General features: G+C 41.3%; 1 protein-coding gene across 4 annotated transcripts in view; it reads left to right on the forward strand.

Annotated features, from left to right (window-relative positions):
* Positions 1-348: 348 nt before the first annotated feature.
* The window catches only part of CTNNA2 (catenin alpha 2), a 1,421,691-nt gene continuing 1,401,499 nt past the window's right edge, over positions 349-20,540 (forward strand). For all 4 annotated transcript variants that reach the window (XM_063457611.1, XM_063457613.1, XM_063457612.1 and 1 more), the window contains exon 1: positions 349-579. The gene's annotated coding sequence lies outside the window, so the exon portion shown is untranslated. The remainder of the gene's footprint in view (positions 580-20,540) is intronic.

Here is a 20,540-nt window from a genome sequence, read left to right on the forward strand (position 1 = left end):
TGATAAAATGCATTCATCATATGGAAATTAAATAAATAACTGCCCTAATCAAATATCAAAGTGCTTTATTAACGTGCACTATTAAATCAGGAATAATAATACTCATTATTGCAACAATACTAATTTTTATTATAATACTACGTATCTACTACAGTTATTATTATTATCTATGATTGCTTTAGTTTATTGCATTAAAATAAACCATTTCTGCAGGTTTTATTCATGCTATTAAACTGTTTCCTTTGAATAAAGTTAATCCAGGAGAAAAAAAAAATGAAAAAAAAATAAAAAGAGGCTGAGTGCATGAATCCAGGAGGGGAGTGGCAGAGCTAAGAGCTCAGCTGATGCTGGCTCCTAGAGACCAGCTTTCACATACAACACACAGTGAGCTGAGAACAGCAGCTGCTGGAGCTGTCAGTGGGAGCAGAGCTTTGCTGCACACACAGTCACACACAGAGCACAGACAATACCCAGACCCTGCACAGTGCAAGGCACACTTTGGGATTTGCAATTGCTACAACCTGCAGGAGGAAACTAGTGCATTTATCAGCATCAGCATCAGCAGGAAGGTACAGGAAGGTGAGTACAAGGCTGGCTTTCTGCACTGAAGATCAGGGATTGGGGGGATTGTCAGTGTGCCTTTGCCATGGGACACACACACACACAGAGAAAGAGCTTGATTTGCAATATGATCACCATTTTGGAAAAAAATAGCAGCATCCACAGCATCACTTGCAGCATCAGCACCAGTCTGCTCCCCATCAGCCAGCACCACTATCAGCATCCCTGGTCCTCCAAGCTGGGAAGGATGCTGCTCTGATGGAGGAGAGAGACAGAGAGAGGCTTTTGTTAAATGTGCAGCTGACTATCAGACATGTGGCTCTCTCCCCCCCCCCCCCCCCTCCCCAGCCCCCCTTTTCTCCCTTTATTTCCTTTGTGAAGAAGGAGGATAATTTAAGAGCAAGGCATCTGTACATCCCTTCCTTCCCCTGGCTTTGTGTTGTTCCTCTCACTCATTGACCATCCAGCCCAAGGAGGTCCCTTCATAGCATCCTGCAGTATATGATTTGTAGGCCTCCTTGTCAATTTCTTGAGATATTCAAAGAACCCGCTTAATATTAGATTTGGATTGGAGCCTGGGAGGTCCTGTAGTGCTCTAGGATCACCAAAGGGGAAGACAGACAAAAGGCTATCTTCTTTTAGAAGGAGGACTCTCTAGACTTGCTTTGTAAGATGGGCACACTGGTCCTGTACTCCATGTATAATCTATTTTAACTGCAGTGAATTAAATTGTACTTGTTAATATTCCTTGGACAGTAGAGTTTATTTAAGGTTAACTACTATCCCAACCAGAAAAAAAAAGTGTTACTTTGATGTCTTGATGTAGCAAGTTCTTTGTCATGGCTGGGAATTACAACTCTTATTATATGCAATTATTATTAAGGTTCTATATTTTTGGAATCTGTATTTTTTATTTACAGTTAATGTGTTACATTTTTCAATAGTTCCAATACGATCCTGTTTCAATTTGAATTATTCTGGAATGCATTATTACATGTTCTGCAACAACTACAAAAATAATAATAATTGTATGCCCTCATCCTTAAATATAAATAAATAGCAACGGTGCTTAGCCGTTTAAATGATTTGTGATGCTTCCCTCCAGTGCCTAACACATAAAGCCCATTTAACCATGAGGTCAGTGTTGTTAATCTTAACTTCAGTAAATTCTTGACAGAAACTGACTATACACACAGCAGAGTTACTTGTCAATAACTAATTTGTAACAAAGTACCCGTCTTTAGTCAGTTATTGTGTTTTCATTCAGTCACTTGCGATGAAAGATATTTTTGTGCATTATTCTCATTTTGTTGCTGAATTAGAGCTTGATCCACAGAGCATCTTTTTAACTAGTGTTGGCTTATTGTGGTACCCAAGGTTATGTGACCTGCACTTGACCTGATGCTAAGCCATCATATCTGAGAATGATGGGAAATGTAGTCCGCAAACAGCTTGAGTGACTAAACCTGACATCTAACAGGATGGATAATGAGAAGTGAAGTGCTTGCCATATATATTAACTTGTTTTCTTGGTACAATTAATAGGTTGCACTCTGTCTAGGTGCTCAATATAGTGGTTTTGTTTAATTGTCTAGATCTAGAGCATTGTTAAATGGTTATTTCAAGTTTTCAACAATGATAAATCAATAAGGTTTGATATGATTTGCCTTCGGTACCCTTCACTAAACCTTTGGTTAATAACCAGAACTTTCTGCTCTGTAAAACACAATGTTATTAACTAAATCACAGCCTGTCTAATTGGAAACCTGTCTGCTCCAGGTCACCATTCCAATTCGGCTAATGATTTTGGGCTTTTACATATAAAAGCTTAGTGTGTGTTTGGAGGTATTGACTCGTCATTAGAGAAATACTGAAATATTTTCTCTGTTAAGCAACGTATTGCTAGATGAGTCTTCATACATTATTAGATGTTGTCACCATGCATTGCATTATTTTGCCTTTTTCATGATATGACATGTGCTTTGTATATTTGAAGTGCTGCCCAAAAACATATTAATTGCTGTAACCAGCATGCTTTATCGTGAGATAGCCAATGCATGTTTTGCCTTTTGGTGCGATAGCTCAGAGGTTAATGCACAGACTGCAGTGTATGAGAGTTATAAGTTCAGTGCCTTGCAAATCTGCCTTTCTTCCTTGTGATGTCAATAAAATAACTACTATTACGTTCATTACTAATTACATCCCAACTGAATATACATGAAAGTTTAATGTACTCATCCTTGTTAAATGCTTATATATTATAGTAACACTATGGATGCATCCTTCCGATAAAAATACTTTCTTTAATGAAGCATTATGGTAAAATACATATATGGTGCAGAGTTGTAGATGTTAAAGACATTGCCATATTGCTTAATTACAAAATTTTCATTTTAAAATAATCACTGATTACTACTAGAAATAGTTTTTCCATTCATAAACATGTAAATATTGACAACATATTTGAGGATGTGGTTATCCAGCCTATTCTCCCTGCTGCCTAAAATGTCAAAGTGTATATATATGCGTATGCCAAGAATTGTTCATTTCCTGACCTGTTTGTCCCTAAAATACTGGTCATCTATTTTTTTAGGATTCTCTTACTGTTTTCATAATATCTGGGATCTGTTCTCTGTAAACAGTTTGTTGTAATTACTTGAGGATTGGTCTGGTTTGACTGTAGAATTGGTGTACACCAAAATAGTTTTTTTGGGGGAAAAAAAAGCTAAAATTCATATTTTCAAAGCAGGTTTTTTTATTTTTTGTCTAAAATTTGAAAGTCCGTTTTGTGCTCACCCTGCTTACTGTTTAGTGAATAGAACACATTGTACTATGTTACTGCTTGCATACAATAAAATGATTGATTTGTGAGATAGCAGATCAGTTGACTATTAAATAAGATATTTTATTCCTTTATTCACATTCCCCTGTGTTTACCTTTTATGTAGAATTAAAGTTGCAAATGCAAAATATATTGTGTGTGCATGTGTGCGTGCATGAGAATGTTTATACGCTTTTACTAACATACAGCATATACTCCAGAGAACTGTCTTCCACCTGCGTGTGGATGCTCTTTGCATAAAGTATAATGTATCATCTGTATTTTCTGGTAGGTTTTATTATTTACACAGTCATTTTTTATTGAACTGAAGACTTTAGACCAATATGCATGTGTATGAAGATATCTCCAATATGTCTCGTAATTTGACCTCAATTCTGAAATGCATTTTTCAGGCTATTACAATTCACAATTTAGTCAATATAAAGTTTTGGGCCACATCATGATATTCAGGAAATGTGTAGCTCAAATGATATGCTTACCTAAAGCTTTATGCCACATTGCATTCAGGAGTTGCACATATGTAATAATAATAATGTTTCTACTATATATATTCAAGCAAATATAAATAATATAGTCAAACTGTTATAAAATGATTTGACTACTTACAGTGAGATGGTGCCCGGGCACTCATTAATGTGATCTTACGGTGCTTGGACTGTTCCTTAAAATATAACTGAATTAGGTGTTTGTACTTTAAATATGACATATGTATGCCATATTTAAAGGGACACTACAGACAGCTAAAGCACTTTAGCTTTATGTGTGAAGAGCGTTTTCTATTTTCTTAATTTTGCAAAAACTGCAGATTTCAATTGAAATTGACACTTTTATAACTTAATCTGGTTACACCCTCCTCCGACTTTCAAGCAGACAACAGGTCCTGTTACATCCTGGTGGTTTATCTCAGTGAAGCTAAACTCAAGATGCAGCAATTGCACAGGGCACCTGCCTTGCAAAGTCTTCTCATTGAGCTGCATTGTGAAATCTATGATTGGACAGCCACAGAAAGTCTGGGCGGGGTTAGAAGGGGAGGGCTTACAAAGGCAGCAGAGAAGAGAACTTCAGGTTTCGCAAGCTGTTTTTATATATAACCCAATAGAAAAATGCATAATTACATGCATGCATTTATTCATTTGTGTATATGTACTAAACAGTGATTTTTATGTATTTTTTTTTATATTGGCAGTGGAGTGTCCCTTTAAAGTGCAAACATTTTTTATGAACAACACAACTTGGGACAAACATATTAAAAATTCGTACAAATCGGTTCAGTGGTTCCAGAGATATTGAAAAAGTCTCTTTGGACCGACCACACGCCTGTTTGCATGCCCAAAACAGTTCCACAGATTCAGGCTGTGCGGTCGGTCAATTTCTGCCTTGAAAAATAACAAAGTCCCACCCGAAGGTGGTGTTCGAATAGTTGAACGCACTTTGACTTCTGTCGAAGTGTCGAAGTAAAACGAGGTTAAACTTCCGCGGTGGTCGTTAGTCAAGTGGCAGTCTATTTCACATGAAAAAGATGACAAAGTCCCATTCGAACGTGTGTTCAAATCTTCAAATGGGACTTAGTCTCCAGCCGCAGTGTCGAAGGGTAAGGGAAGGTAAAGGTCAGCAGTGTTCGTTCAAATGTGTGGCTGATTTCTGTTCCAGGGATTTGACGGCACACACCGCTGACCGCGTTCAACTGCATTAAAATGGCTGCCGCCACATGTTCGATTGTCTAATGGCGGCCACTTCGACTACTTCGGCACTTCGGCTGTATCCAAAGTGCCAGATCAAACTTACCCATTCTTTGCACAACACAGTTAAAGGGCCAGAAACAGTTTTTGTCCATAGGTGCAGGGCAATGTGGAATATGGCATGTTAAACAAAAGGTAGAGGTTCCCAGGCAACATGGTAGGAGGCTGGTACAACATATATTGCAGATCCAATGCAAAACAGGGGGATATGTTACACCATCTCAGTGTAAGATGTCAAACCAATTTGTAACAGTTTGACTTCTTACCTGGAAGATTTCTACCCGAGCTAAGCAGGGCTTAGCTGATTGGCATCTGACATAAGATGAGCTTCTATTAGCTCTCCTGTGTGTCTTCTAAAGTAATTACTTAGGAAATATAGTGACTGTCTGCTGTCTAGCTTTACTAAAGGGAAAAAAAAAATTCCTTTTCAAACTTTTCATTCGGGTACCGATAATGCTTGGTATTCTTATTGCTACGACTGTGTGTTGTTATTTTAGGAAACGCATTTGTTACAAATTAGATTAAACTGATATGTGTGTGGCAACAAGCCAAATTGAAATTTAATTTCCAAAATCAGCATAGGATTGACAAATAGTTGGCTTAGTCTGTAAATACCTAATGCATTTAATCATTGTGTTTACCTGATTTCAAACAGAACTTTCAAAGTTTTATGATTAGTTTAAGATTTAAAACTTTTTCACAATCTGTAGTTGAATCCAATTTGTTCAGCAAGGTTTCTAGGCACACGTGTAAATGCTGTGTTGACCCTAGTTAGTACTGCATCACCTTTCTAAAGGCAGGAATAAAAATTCTAAACAAAACTGTGCTCAAAGCAGCCACACACATTAAGCAAACAGGAAAGACAACAGTATTAAACAGACATTGCAGCAAGAATTTAACACTAATGTCAATGGATCTCATAAACATGCAATAAAAATATGCATTAAAAATACACAATTAATGCCAGTTGCATGGTCTCCCAGGATCTATTCCACTTCTTTTTTTTTTTTTTAACCATGATCCTTCTGTGAGAAGTAGTAAACAAAATTGGAATATATGGACATTTTAACAAGAAAGGGTAGGGCTGGACAATGTGTGTGTCATTGATGATGTTATGTTATTGGGACATGCATGTCTGGGACATTGTTATTGGGACATGCTATGGTAGCCTGGCGTGCCAATGTGAAGCTCTGTCAAGAACAAAAAGCCACAGCTACACTCTTATTGACTTACATATGGCTAGTGTGTGTGTTTGTGTGTATGTGTGTGTGTGTGTGTGTGTGTGTGTTAAATGCACTCTTTGTGAACTTCTTTTTATTGCTCTGTGAAAGGGAGCAGTCCAGTACAGGGATCCCAAATACAAAAAATGTCTGATATTGTTGAAGGGATGGGTATAACATTTTAAATGGACATAGAAGGACACTTTCATTTTAGGGGTGTGAGTGGGGGTGTAGCATGGGCTATGCTTTTGATGTTTTAGGTGACTTTCTAATAATAATTTATGCAAGTAAAATGTAATTTAGAAAAAAAAAACTATGAGTCTTATTTACACAGACTGATTTCTAAACACATTTATTGTAGTATTATGATGCATTACTGTGTATATTATTCATGTGGAGCTGTGGTATGAATTCAGACGCTGAGCCCCTACAAAAGAGAATCGTTAGGATAGGAAAAGGGGACCAATGGATTTAGGCCTAAAATAGGGACTGTCCCTGCTAAATAGGGACACTTGGGAGGTATGGTGTAGTCATAAACATGGTCACTATTTTCACATGGGGACTACTATAATGAAAATGCAATGCAGCCTTGAGAAGCATCTCGTTCATTGAAAAAAACTGAATGAGAATGGACTGCTGTTTGCATTCACCGGGGCATATGTTTTGTATTCATATTTATATTTTATGAGATGTCTATCACGGCTGCATTGTGGGAATGATTACTGTATTTGCTATGAAAAATGTGTGCGTCGGGAGTTATTTAGCTGTATGATGTGGTTTAGATACCTATTCCATTTGTGCTCATTCTGTGTATTGTGGCATTCTGCAGTCTCTGTAGTTCAGTTTTTAATACACTATGTTTCTTTAAGAGCAGGCTTGGGAAATTCTAATGTTCTCTACAAAATAATTGGAATGCTGCAGGTGAACATTTCACATTTATCAAGTGCATTGTTAAAAAGGGCCAGATTAAATATTTGTAAAAACAACACTTTTTATTAGTAATTTGGCCATATTTATTAACCATAATACTTTGTGAAGGTAGTAACCGCTCATATTATAGGTAAAATACATTTTTATTTTTAATAGATAAATATAATATTTTGATGGTTTGGATTATTCTAGACATGGGTAGTTAATATTAGGTGCTGAAGTAACAGTCCTGTTGTTCTCTGTATTCATATGGAAATGAGTTGTGTGTCACCTGCAAGGTCAGCCTGTTCAAGGGCAATCTTTTAGCTGTTGTACCAGCTTTAGAGGGGCTTTCAATCATGTCTATCATTATATTATAAAAACTGCTTGGTGTTTACATTAACAGTCCCCATATATAATCCCTCTGGCATTTTATTTTTGTAACATTTTTTAAAACCGAAAATCTGTTCATATATATTTGTATATACACACACGGTATCTCACAAAAGTGAGTACACCGCTCACATTTTTGTAAATATTTTATTATATCTTTTCATGTGACAACACTGAAGAAATGACACTCTGCTACAATGTAAAGTAGTAAGTGTACAGCCTGTATAACAGTGTAAATTTTCTGTCCCCTCAAAATAACTCAACACACAGCCATTAATGTCTAAACCATTGGCAACAAAAGCGAGTACTAAGTTGAAATGTCCAAATTGGGCCCATTTAGCCATTTTCCCTCCTCGGTGTCATGTGACTCTTTACCTCACACACATAAAAAAATATGAAATCATTATAAACAGTTGAAAACCAATACAATGGATGGCAGTGGTGTATTTAGGGTTTGTGTTGCCCTAGGCAGGACGGTGCTCGGGCTCTCCCCCTCTCCCCCTTATTTAAATTTCCCCCACCCCTTCCTGTCAAGGCTGCACTGACTGACAGACGCTCACTCATTGACAGAAGCACACTCACTGACAGACACACACTCTCATATACACACACTATTACTTGGAGACACACTGACAGACGCACACACACTGACAGACGCACGCACTCACCGACACATACACACTAAGTGACCGACACACACACACACATTAGTTTAAAGGGTAATCCAGAGGTGGGCCCCTTGCTCATGGTGCCTAGAGAGATATCAGTTATGCCTTACTGATGATGCCTAACAAGCCTGAAATGATCGTCTGGGGTTGCTGTGTCTCTCGTGCAGAGGGAACTTGCTGGCATTTTGGATCTGGACTGCCCATATGGGTGGGACCAGTCTGATATGTTCTCTCTGTAATGGTACAAGATGAGCTAAAACCAGCTTGAGTTCTGAGCGGGGACCCACTGAAGGGCAGGCTATTTCAGTTGCTGTCTGTTCTCAGAATACTCTTGCGACCCATTTTTTTGCTCTCTAATATTTTTTTTATTATTTTAAATCCACCCAGCCTCTATGGGAGAGCTGGAGTGGATTGCTTACCTGCAGTCCAGTAGGGCTGCTGGTCGGGCAGTCAGGGGGCGGACAGGCTGCGCTTCGTGATGCTGGGAGCCGGTCTGACGTCATATTCCAGTACCTGGCTTCATTAAGCGTCGCGGAGGGAGCTGAGCAAGAAGAGCTCAGGTAAATATGCTCCCTCGCTGCCCGCTACCAGTCTCGGGGCGGCTCAAAAGTGGCCAGCCGGCCAGCTCTTGAGCCCCCCATGACAGAGGCAAACAAGGGATCTGCCTGGGCGTTTGGGGCTGATTTTTTTTAGTCGTCCCCTGCAAAGTGCCACCCAAGGCAGATGCCTTGTTTGCCTCGCGATAGACACGTCCCTGATGGATGACCCCCTGTAATAATTAATGCAGGGGTAAAGATGTCTCAACATCCCACATCCTTTAACTGTAGAGTTACAAACTATTTAATTTTTTTTTTTTTTCTGATTGTGTTTTGGAATTTATGTGAATTTAAGTTGCATTTATTGAATACACCAAGTTAAATTGTGCTATATTGTTATTTTTTTTTAAAGTGCCAACTCACCTGTTTCCCAGAGGACTGAATCGTTCTTACAGGTTTAACCACTAGACAAAAAGTTTATTTTCAAAGACCTTGGCATTTATATTGTATTGATATGCACCCTGCAATTTAGTAGCCTTGCTAAGTGTAAAAATAAACAGTATAGAAACATGCACATGTCATCACCTACCTCAGAGAATAGTGTATATCTGAGCAATGAAGGGCTTCTAACTTGTTATTGTGTCTATGTCTTTATTCAATGCTGACTAAATACACTGAGGAACTGAAGTACACAATAAGAGACAAAAGCAAAAGTCTGTCTGAACAATATATTGAGCACTGTAACGTCATTTGAGTAAGGCTCTCATGACATCTTGCTCTGTGTAATAAATCTGTTTCATTACTGTAACGGCACCCCCAGGCATAAAAGGGGTTAAAAGCCGTTTAGTAGATCTTCCCCTTCTAGAGATACAGGCACAGCTACTGCAGAACACCAAACTCCCGAACTGGATACAAAATAGCACTCCAACTCCCGAACTGGAACCTCACTAATAGCTGCTAGCAGACGAACAGGAAAAGCAGACAATCAGCCTCTAACAGCATACAGTAAATCCCCCCAAGAACGAGACAAGGCTCCGTGTTGGGGGTCAAGCAGTGGTCTGGTTTATTCAGGGCTACCCGCCCAGTATTTATGCAAGTCTCCCACCTGGTGGACACTCCCCTAGGGGACCAGATGGAAGACTATGACAAGGGACAGACAAGTACAAATTACAGACACGCAGCAGTAAAACATCCCCACAATGCATCCTAATTCCCTCCCTCTATCCTGGAGATAATTGAGTAGTAATATACGTGGGGACACAAAGACAGTAAAACACTTTAAAATACATAAAGTCACCTTGTCTACATAACACACAGACATTTCACATATCTCCAGATAGCTGGGATCTGAGCGCACAAAACTACCGAATAGCGCTCAGATCCTATACACACAGTTCAATTGCCATGGAGCCAAAGTCTTTAACTACACGAATGGGCTCCATGGCATAGCTATCTGGTTTAACGCATTCACATAAAATAACATACCGAACAGACATGTATTCGTTAAACTGTACGAACAGGAACCAGGCGGCAGACGGCTCAGCGGTGTTCGTGCAAATAAGTGTCCGTTTTTAGTTCCATAGTTTAAGTGCCGAACACCGCTGGCCGTACGGGACTTTTAAAATGTCCGCCGCCACGTGTTCGGTAAACGAACAAAGACCACCCTGCATTCATCAATTAAGCTGCAGTTAACTGCAGCTTCAGGGTAGTCAATTGGCAGCACACTCCAGCTCCCGGGTGGTCGCGCCTTCGGTAGTTTGTTCGGTAGATAAAATCTACCGAACACCCCGGCAGAAAGGCACAATAAAGTCTTTCTGCAGGGAAAATAAGTCTTTTAAAAGTCTGGTCCATAGTCCAAAGGCAGCAGGCAGGCAACCAGGCTTCTCCAATCCAATGTGGCGAGATTGCTCTCGTCACAATTACAATAACTTTTATTTATTTTTTTATCCACTGTAAAGAGCTGTTAAAAATGTTAATCGAAAGCCTGACGTTTCAATCTTGTGTACATGGACTCACTAAATGCATCGCATTATTAGTCCTCAGTACATAGAGCACACAATCACATAGCATATGAGGTCACTATAATTGTACTGTGTAAACTGTGATGTACTACCTGATATCCGTTAAGCTTTCTACTCGATATGCATTGACGGCTACACCTTGCCATTAGTCCTGTATCTCAGACTGTTACTATTTGAATGTTTTGGAGGAGAATTTCCTAACTTCAAGCAAGCTGGCCAGGCTAGGTAAAGCTACTAACAATCACCTCAGATGCTCTCTTAGCCTTACACCTAGTGACATAGCAGCCATACTGTATGATGTGTCGGTTCAGAAAGTCTTACTTCTTAGCTAGCCCTGGGTTCCTACTCTACCTCCGGTTAACCCATACAATGTCTTTATATAGCAAACCTTCTAATGTATTAAGCCTGTACAGTTACTTATGTCATACCCATTAAACGCAACAGTTTAGCATGTTTACATTTTACTAGTCTACAAAATAATGTGATATAACGTGTATTCCAATTGTACATTTCCCTTCTTTTCGCTTTCTGTACCCCAACTCACATGCCTTAATAAAAGTAAGATTGACAAAAAAAATGTAATCGAATCCTGTGTGACTTATATGTTACCTGAAAATGTCACTCTGAGTTCCATAACTACTACACACTGTTGTAGTGGTTATAGGTCTAGCAGGCTATGGTTGCTGTATGTGTCAACTGTTTGATTGATTTGTGGCAACCCAAACCTCCCACATGCTCCCTTTACTTATCATATTGGTAATGGAGAAGTTACACATAGCTTAATGTAGCGGTTCTGGGGCATATAGCCTGTCTGGGCAGGGGGAATACTCTAAATGTTGAGAAATGCATGTTTGCATTCCTTACGCTATGGTATTCCTTTAATTTTTCAGAGGTTTGACATAAATCAAGACTCTCCCTTGCTCACATAGAGCTAATGCACTTTACAATTCTATATCAGCATTGTCAGTTTTGCCGAAATTTGGACAACGCTGATTGGATGAGAGTGAGTTATCCTTAACATTAGAGCCCGTAGGTCTTCAGTTTGTGTCTAAAGAACAGTGGATGTCAGAGTATCCTTTATAACAGTGTATACTACTCAGTAATTGTGCACTTTTTTAAATGCCCTAAAACAACGTTGGCTATTTGACACGTAAACTTGCCCCAGGGTGTTTATTTTATTATTTATTTACTGCCGCGTTTCGAGTACAGAGAGGAATATGGTAGGCAAGTTTTCATGTTATAATCTGGGGCTTTGAGTTCAAAAATTCAGAACAATAGAAAAATATTCATTTTCAACATCCCTGCTGTACCACAAACAGAGCCCTGTATGTTTAGGTGAGTTCCTCCCGTGATTCTGTTTTCCATATGAAGATAGGATGTAACATTAAAACATTTACATAGAAAAACATTTGGTGGAATTATAATCAATCTATTCCATTAAGGAGGAGAGGACTTACTTCAGTGATGTATACATGTGTGAAGGTTTTCAGTGTCTTTGATGTGGGGAAATAGGAAGAGGGATAGAAGGAGAAGAGGTTAGAGGAAAGAAAAAGAATATGTGAAGAGGGAAAATTAGGGGATTGAGGGGTGAGGCAGGGAGAAGTTGCCACCTCCGCGTATATGGGGACAGAGTCCCGGTCCCATGAACCGCATTTGCTTTTAGATTCTTCCCATGGCGCCCATGTCTTCTGAAATGTTGGGATGGAGTTCCTAACAGGTGATGTCAATTTGTCCATTAGGAAGTTGTCGCTACCAGGCTGTATATATTAATGAATTAATTAATAGAAAATATTATGTTTGGAAAAACACATTAATTCAGTGTTACATGTGCACATTTTTAAATCACTATCTATTTTTAAAAATACAAACTGTGTTTTGATTTATTCCCCGATGGCTTTTTGTTTCAAAGACCACTAGCACCATTTTCCAAAGGGCAGGATTAAAGTGAACTTGTCAGCCACAATTCACTTGGATGACACTTTCACCTGCTGCTAGATATTGATTTAATGTACTGAGTTTTCAAGAGAAAATGCCAGCAAATATGTGTGTTAAAAGAGATACTTAATTTAGGATTGTGTCTTCTCTGGACAGAGCTGCAATGCTCTACAAATGACCTAAGCAACATCCTACAATTCCTCGTATGAACACTAACAAGGTTATTTAGTAAAGGGCTACTCAAAAACGTTAGCAAAGTAAATCTGAAAAAACACATGTTAAATAAATATAATAGATTTGGAAATATTCTTTATCTTAGAGAATACACTTGTAAGAGATCCAAGATTAGAATCTCATTTGGAATTTGCTCCATAACCCTCAATTTAGTGAAAAAAAACACAATTTTAAAAACTGAGCTGGTTCAGGGATACCCAGTGTATTTGCTATACAAATTCAGTTAGAAAGGTAGAATGATACTCTAACATCCAATCACTTAGTAGTCAAAGGTTTTTATTGTATATTGAGCATCTGTGCTCAGTGGGGTACTGAGGTCTTTTGTATCTGTTGGTAAAAAGAGACAAACTCTTTTTCACAACCTTTAACCCCTTTTACCTAAAACCCGTCTGGTACTGACTTGGCTTTAAATTTAATTGATATTTTCTTAGGTTTTAAACAAAGCAACATGCTTAAATGCAGAAATGAACAGATTGCATGCCTAGTGGTCTCCTCCCTAGATATTGAGATTTGGGGGGGGGGGGGGACGAATTGCTGTTCAGCAGAATTTGAGTTATCTGTCAAATTCCGGAACTGCGGAAAATTTAACCGAATCATGTACCAAGTAAAATATGCAATGGCCGAAAATATTAATTTTTGTTCATGATTCTGAATTTAAAGAAATTTTAATTTTATTCACAGATCAAATGAGGAGCAGTAATGCATGTCTATATTTATATATTTTTTAATATTATTATTATTATTATTATTGCCATTTATATAGCGCCAACAGGTTCCGTAGCGCTTTACAATATTATGAGAGGGGGATTTAACTATAAATAGATAATATATAAAGATAGAATTTCTTTCTGCTCATTCTGTTTTTCCCTCTGTTGATTACTTTTCTTACTTGATCTGTGGACCAAATAGCAGGACAATGCTCATGTCTGTATCACAAAATGTAAAAATAATATTTTATTATGTTTATATTTTGCAGCACACTGATTTTCCTATTTTGCACACTTTTTTCTTCTATTTATTCAGTTCCTGAATAGGGATTTCGGTTCCGAAGTTCTTCTGAGCCGAACAGTTATTTGTCCGAAACTTTTGTGCCCCCAAAATGTTTTTATTTTTGGAAAAAATGGTTTGGCCGAGCTGAAATCTTTCATAGTGCACAAGTCGTTTAGATTGTCAGGCATATCGTTAAATATACAGAAACACAAGGATTATGGAGAAAGAACAGTTCTGGAATAAAGCTCTAAACGTTTCACAACCAATCAAATAGGTTCTGATGATTTAAACTAAACATGATCTCATGATGTTCTACTTAATTGGACACTGTAGGCACCATAACTGCTTAATCTAATTATAGAGTCTGGAGTCCACTGGCACTGGCTTTCCATTCAGTGTTAAACCGTTTTCAATATTTTAATGCAAAATGAGGGTTCCCAGCAGCTCATTTCCCCTGTGCTGCTTGGGCTAATGAGGAAGCATTAGCCCGAGCAGCAGTGGGCATATTTGATTGGCTGAGATTATCAGATGACTGCTTTTAGCCTGTCACAGTGCCCATTCAATTATGACTCGGTATGGCTAGAAGAAAGTGTGTATTCTCTGCCTCAGCAACACCTCCAGTGGGGACAGAGCTACAGCAAGACACAGACTCTCATTCATTGCTAACCTGCTCGAAATGGATTAGCACTGAATGGAGGGACAGTGCCAAAGGACATCCGGCACTATAACTAGTTTAATGAGATAAAACATGTATATTGCCTGCAGCTTTAAGATCTGGTCTTGGACATCCAGGCACTTCACCACCAGTTGGACAAGAGCATTAATGTCAGCCAGGGTCATGGAAAACACATTTATAAAGCTTTTAATGAATAATTTTCATGCTAATTCACTTCCAGAGGAAGTTTGGAAATTAGTAAATAGTGTTGTTGCGAACCCGGAATTTTCGGTTCGCGAACGGCGAACGCGAACTTCCGCAAATGTTCGCGAACCGGCGAACCGCGCGAACCGCCATTGACTTCAATGGACAGGCGAATTTTAAAAACAACAGGGACTCTTTCTGGCCACAATAGTGATGGAAAAGTTGTTTCAAGGGGACTAACACCTGGACTGTGGCATGCCAGAGGGGGATCCATGGCAAAACTCCCATGGAAAATTGCACAGTTGATGCAGAGTCTGCTTTTAATCCATAAAGGGCAGAAATCACCTAACATTGACACCTGTCCTCAAAGCCCAGCCCTGATACACACTGACACAGAGCAGAATAGAGACTGTTCCCCCTACATAGGGTCACTTGGCAGATATGGATTGACACCTGTCCTCAAAACCCCTGATACACACTGACACAGAGCAGAATAGAGACTGTTCCCTGTCCACAGAGACCATGATACACACTGACACAGAGCAGAATAGGGACTGTTACCCCTACATAGGGTCACTTGGCAGATATGGATTGACACCTGTCCTCAAAACCCCTGATACACACTGACACAGAGCAGAATAGAGACTGTTCCCTGTCCACAGAGACCATGATACACACTGACACAGAGCAGAATAGGGACTGTTACCCCTACATAGGGTCACTTGGCAGATATGGATTGACACCTGTCCTCAAAACCCCTGATACACACTGACACAGAGCAGAATAGAGACTGTTCCCTGTCCACAGAGACCATGATACACACTGACACAGAGCAGAATAGGGACTGTTCCCCCTACATAGGGTCACTTGGCAGATATGGATTGACACCTGTCCTCAAAACCCCTGATACACACTGACACAGAGCAGAATAGAGACTGTTCACCGTCCACAGAGACCATGATACACACTGACACAGAGCAGAATAGGGACTGTTACCCCTACATAGGGTCACTTGGCAGATATGGATTGACACCTGGCCTCAAAACCCCTGATACACACTGACACAGAGCAGAATAGAGACTGTTCCCTGTCCACAGAGACCATGATACACACTGACACAGAGCAGAATAGAGACTGTTCACCGTCCACAGAGACCATGATACACACTGACACAGAGCAGAATAGAGACTGTTCCCTGTCCACAGAGACCATGATACACACTGACACAGAGCAGAATAGGGACTGTTCCCCCTACATAGGGTCACTTGGCAGATATGGATTGACACCTGTCCTCAAAACCCCTGATACACACTGACACAGAGCAGAATAGAGACTGTTCCCTGTCCACAGAGACCATGATACACACTGACACAGAGCAGAATAGAGACTGTTCACCGTCCACAGAGACCATGATACACACTGACACAGAGCAGAATAGGGACTGTTACCCCTACATAGGGTCACTTGGCAGATATGGATTGACACCTGTCCTCAAAACCCCTGATACACACTGACACAGAGCAGAATATGGACTGTTCACCGTCCACAGAGACCATGATACACACTGACACAGAGCAGAATAGAGACTGTTCACCGTCCACAGAGACCATGATACACACTGACACAGAGCAGAATAGGGACTGTTACCCCTACATAGGGTCACTTGGCAGATATGGATTGACACCTGTCCTCAAAACCCCTGATACACACTGACACAGAGCAGAATAGAGACTGTTCCCTGTCCACAGAGACCATGATACACACTGACACAGAGCAGAATAGAGACTGTTCACCGTCCACAGAGACCATGATACACACTGACACAGAGCAGAATAGGGACTGTTCCCCCTACATAGGGTCACTTGGCAGATATGGATTGACACCTGTCCTCAAAACCCCTGATACACACTGACACAGAGCAGAATAGAGACTGTTCCCTGTCCACAGAGACCATGATACACACTGACACAGAGCAGAATAGGGACTGTTACCCCTACATAGGGTCACTTGGCAGATATGGATTGACAAATCCCTGACAAACAGCTACCACATGCAAGGAAGGCAGCAGGGGCGCAAATGACCCACTCCCGACACGGGAAGGTAGTGACGACAAATAACAATACAGGACTCTTTAGAGGCCCTGTAATTGTAATCAGTCCACTTGAAATCCTTTAACTTTGATCAATTGGAGGGAAGTCTGGTGCAGAGCCACTGACCCATGCGCAGGGCCAGCCTTAGGCCTTTGGGCGCCCTGTGCAAGAAATCTTCACCCTGTCACACCCATGTGCAAGAAATCTTCACCCTGTCACACACACACACACAGGGAGACAGCCATACACACGCACACACACAACTGCGACTGACTAGGTTTGTCACCTCCTCAAAAGGACGCATGAGCCTACAGGCATTGCGCATGAGCGTCCAGTAACGTGGCAAAAAAATTCCCAGCTCCCCAGAGGCTGTCCTAGCACCCCGGTCATACAAATATGCATTAACAGCTTTTTCTTGTTGGAGCAGGTGGTCGAACATTAGGAGTGTTGAATTCCAACGTGTAGGGCTGTCGCAAATCAAGCGCCTCACTGGCATGTTGTTTCGCCGCTGGATATCAGCAAAGTGAGCCATGGCCGTGTAGGAACGCCTGAAATGGCCACACACCTTCCTGGCCTGCTTCAGGACGTCCTGTAAGCCTGTGTACTTATGCACAAAGCAATGTACGATCAGATTACACACATGTGCCATGCACGGCACATGTGTCAACTTGCCCAACTTCAATGCCGCTATAAAAAAATTTCCGTTGTCACACACCACTTTGCCGATATCCAGTTGCTGCGGAGTCAGCCACTTTTCCACCTGTGTGTTCAGGGCGGACAGGAGTGCTTGTCCGGTGTGACTCTCTGCTTTCAAGCAAGTCAAACCCAAGACGGCGTGACACTGCCGTATCCGGGATGTGGAATAGTACCTGGGGAGCTGGGGGGGTGCCGTTGATGTGGAGCAAGAAGCAGCGGCACAAGAGGACTCAGCCGAGGAGGTTATGGAAGAGGATGGAGTAGGAGGAGTAGAGGAGGTGGCAGCAGGACTGCCTGCAATTCGTGGCGGTGTCACCAACTCCTCTGCAATGCCACGCATTCCTTGCTTGTCAGCCGTCAGCAGGTTTACCCAATGCGCAGTGTAGATGATATACCTGCCCTGACCATGCTTTGCAGACCAGGTATCAGTGGTCAGATGGACCCTTGCCCCAACACTGTGTGCCAGACATGCCATGACTTCCTTTTGCACAATCGAGTACAAGTTGGGGATTGCCTTTTGTGAAAAGAAATTCCGGCCGGGTACCTTCCACTGCGGTGTCCCAATAGCTACAAATTTTTTGAACGCCTCAGACTCAACCAGATTGTATGGTAAAAGCTGGCGGGCTAATATTTCGGACAAGCCAGCTGTCAGACGCTGGGCAAGGGGGTGACTTGGTGACATTGGCTTCTTACGCTCAAACATGTCCTTGACAGACACATGACTGTGGGCAGATGAGCGGGAACTGCTCAAGGCGGGAGACGGAGTGGCGGATGGTTGAGAGGGGGCAAGAAGGACAGCAGTGGTTGACGTGGCTGAAGATGCTGGACCAGGAGGAGGATGGCGGCTTAGAGTAGGCGTGCTGCTTGTACTCATGTGTTGATCCCATAGGCGTTTGTGATGTGAGATCATGTGCCTACGCAAAGCAGTTGTACCTAGGTGGGTGTTGGACCTCCCACGACTCAGTTTCCTTTGGCACAGGTTGCAAATGGCATCGCTGTTGTCAGAGGCAGACACACAAAAAAAATGCCACACTGCTGAGCTCTGCAATGACGGCATTCTGGTGGTGGACACAGCATGCGTTGATTGGCGTGCTGTCGGGCTGACCCCGGGTGCCGATGCATGCTGTCTGACTGTGCCACTAGCTCCTTGCGACGACCCCCCCCTGCTTCCAACTCGTCTCCTCCTCCTCTCTGTCTCCCAATCTGAACTTTCGCCCTGTTCTTCTTCTTGCCGAGCGGGCACCCACGTGACACCCATGGACGCATCGTCATCATCAACCGCTTCGCTTGTATCTGACAACTCAGAAAAGGAAGCAGCAGCGGGTACAACATCATCATCATCACACCGTACCTCCATGTGTTCAATGCTGCCTGCCTGAGACATATCCCTGTTATCTACATCCTCTAGCAATAATGGTTGCGCATCACTCATTTCTTCAAACGGGTGTGTGAATAACTCCTCTGACATACCAAGTAAAGCGGCTGTGGTGCTAGTTTTGGTGGTGGTGGCAGGCGGGTAAGTGGTATCTTGAGAGGTGCCTGAAGCTAAGCTGGAGGAGGATGGTGCGTCAAGGTTCCGAGCGGAGGCTGTACAAGATTGGGTGTCCTGTGTTAGCCAGTCAACTAAGTCCTCAGAACTTTTCAAGTTCAGGGTACATGGCTTCTGAAAACTGGGAATCACAGCAGGGTACATGGCTTCTGAAAACTGGGAATCACAACACCACGACCACGACGGCCCCTGCCTGTCATTTTTTGGGGGATTAGTGGTACTATGCGTGCAAGCTACTGTGAGACCAGATATGATTGGCAATGTGCACTGGAACAGTTTTGCAGAGCACACGCTGAAGGAAGGACTGACAGAGCCGCTTGAAGACAAGTAACTGCTATTCAATCTATAACAGTGAAAAACAAATTTTGGTTTTAAAAGCATGCTATAGAGACACCAAATATGATTGGCAACTGTCAAAGCACGCTGGCACAGGTCTGCAGAGCACACGCTGAAGTAGGCCTGACACCCAGATGCTTGCAGACAACTAACTGATCTTCTATTACAGTGAAAAAAAATTATTTCTTTAAAATCTAAAGCTTAAGCTATTGTTAAAACAGATATGAGTGGTGGCACTGACTGTGCAAATGGGCAAGGCATCCAACCTGACACAGAAGCTGGCAGGCAGGCAACTGCTCTTCTATTACAGTGAAAACAAATTATTTATTTTAAATGTAAAGCTTAACCAATTGTTAAAACAGATATGAGTGGTGGCACTGACTGTGCAAATGGGCAAGGCATCCAACCTGACACAGAAGCTGGCAGGCAGGCAACTGCTCTTCTATTACAGTAAAAATAAATTATTTATTTTAAATCTAAAGCTTAACCAATTGTTAAAACAGATATGAGTGGTGGCACTGGGCAAGTGGGCACAGTATCCAATGTGAACCTCACACAGAAGCTGGCAGGCAGGCAACTGCTCTTCTATTACAATGAAAACAAATTATTTATTTAAAATCTAAAGCTTAACCAATTGTTAAAACAGATATGAGTGGTGGCACTGACTGTGCAAATGGGCAAGGCATCCAACCTGACACAGAAGCTGGCAGGCAAGCAACTGCTCTTCTATTACAGTGAAAAAAAAATATTTATTTTAAATCTAAAGCTTAACCAATTGTTAAAACAGATATGAGTGGTGGCACTGGGCAAGTAGGCACAGTATCCAATGTGAACCTCACACAGAAGCTGGCAGGAAGGCAACTGCTCTTCTATTACAGTGAAAAAAAAATATTTATTTTAAATGTAAAGCTTAACCAATTGTTAAAACAGATATGAGTGGTGGCACTGGGCAAGTAGGCACA

Source organism: Pelobates fuscus, chromosome 6, assembly GCF_036172605.1.
Source record: "Pelobates fuscus isolate aPelFus1 chromosome 6, aPelFus1.pri, whole genome shotgun sequence".
Taxonomy (NCBI): Eukaryota; Metazoa; Chordata; class Amphibia; order Anura; family Pelobatidae; genus Pelobates; species Pelobates fuscus.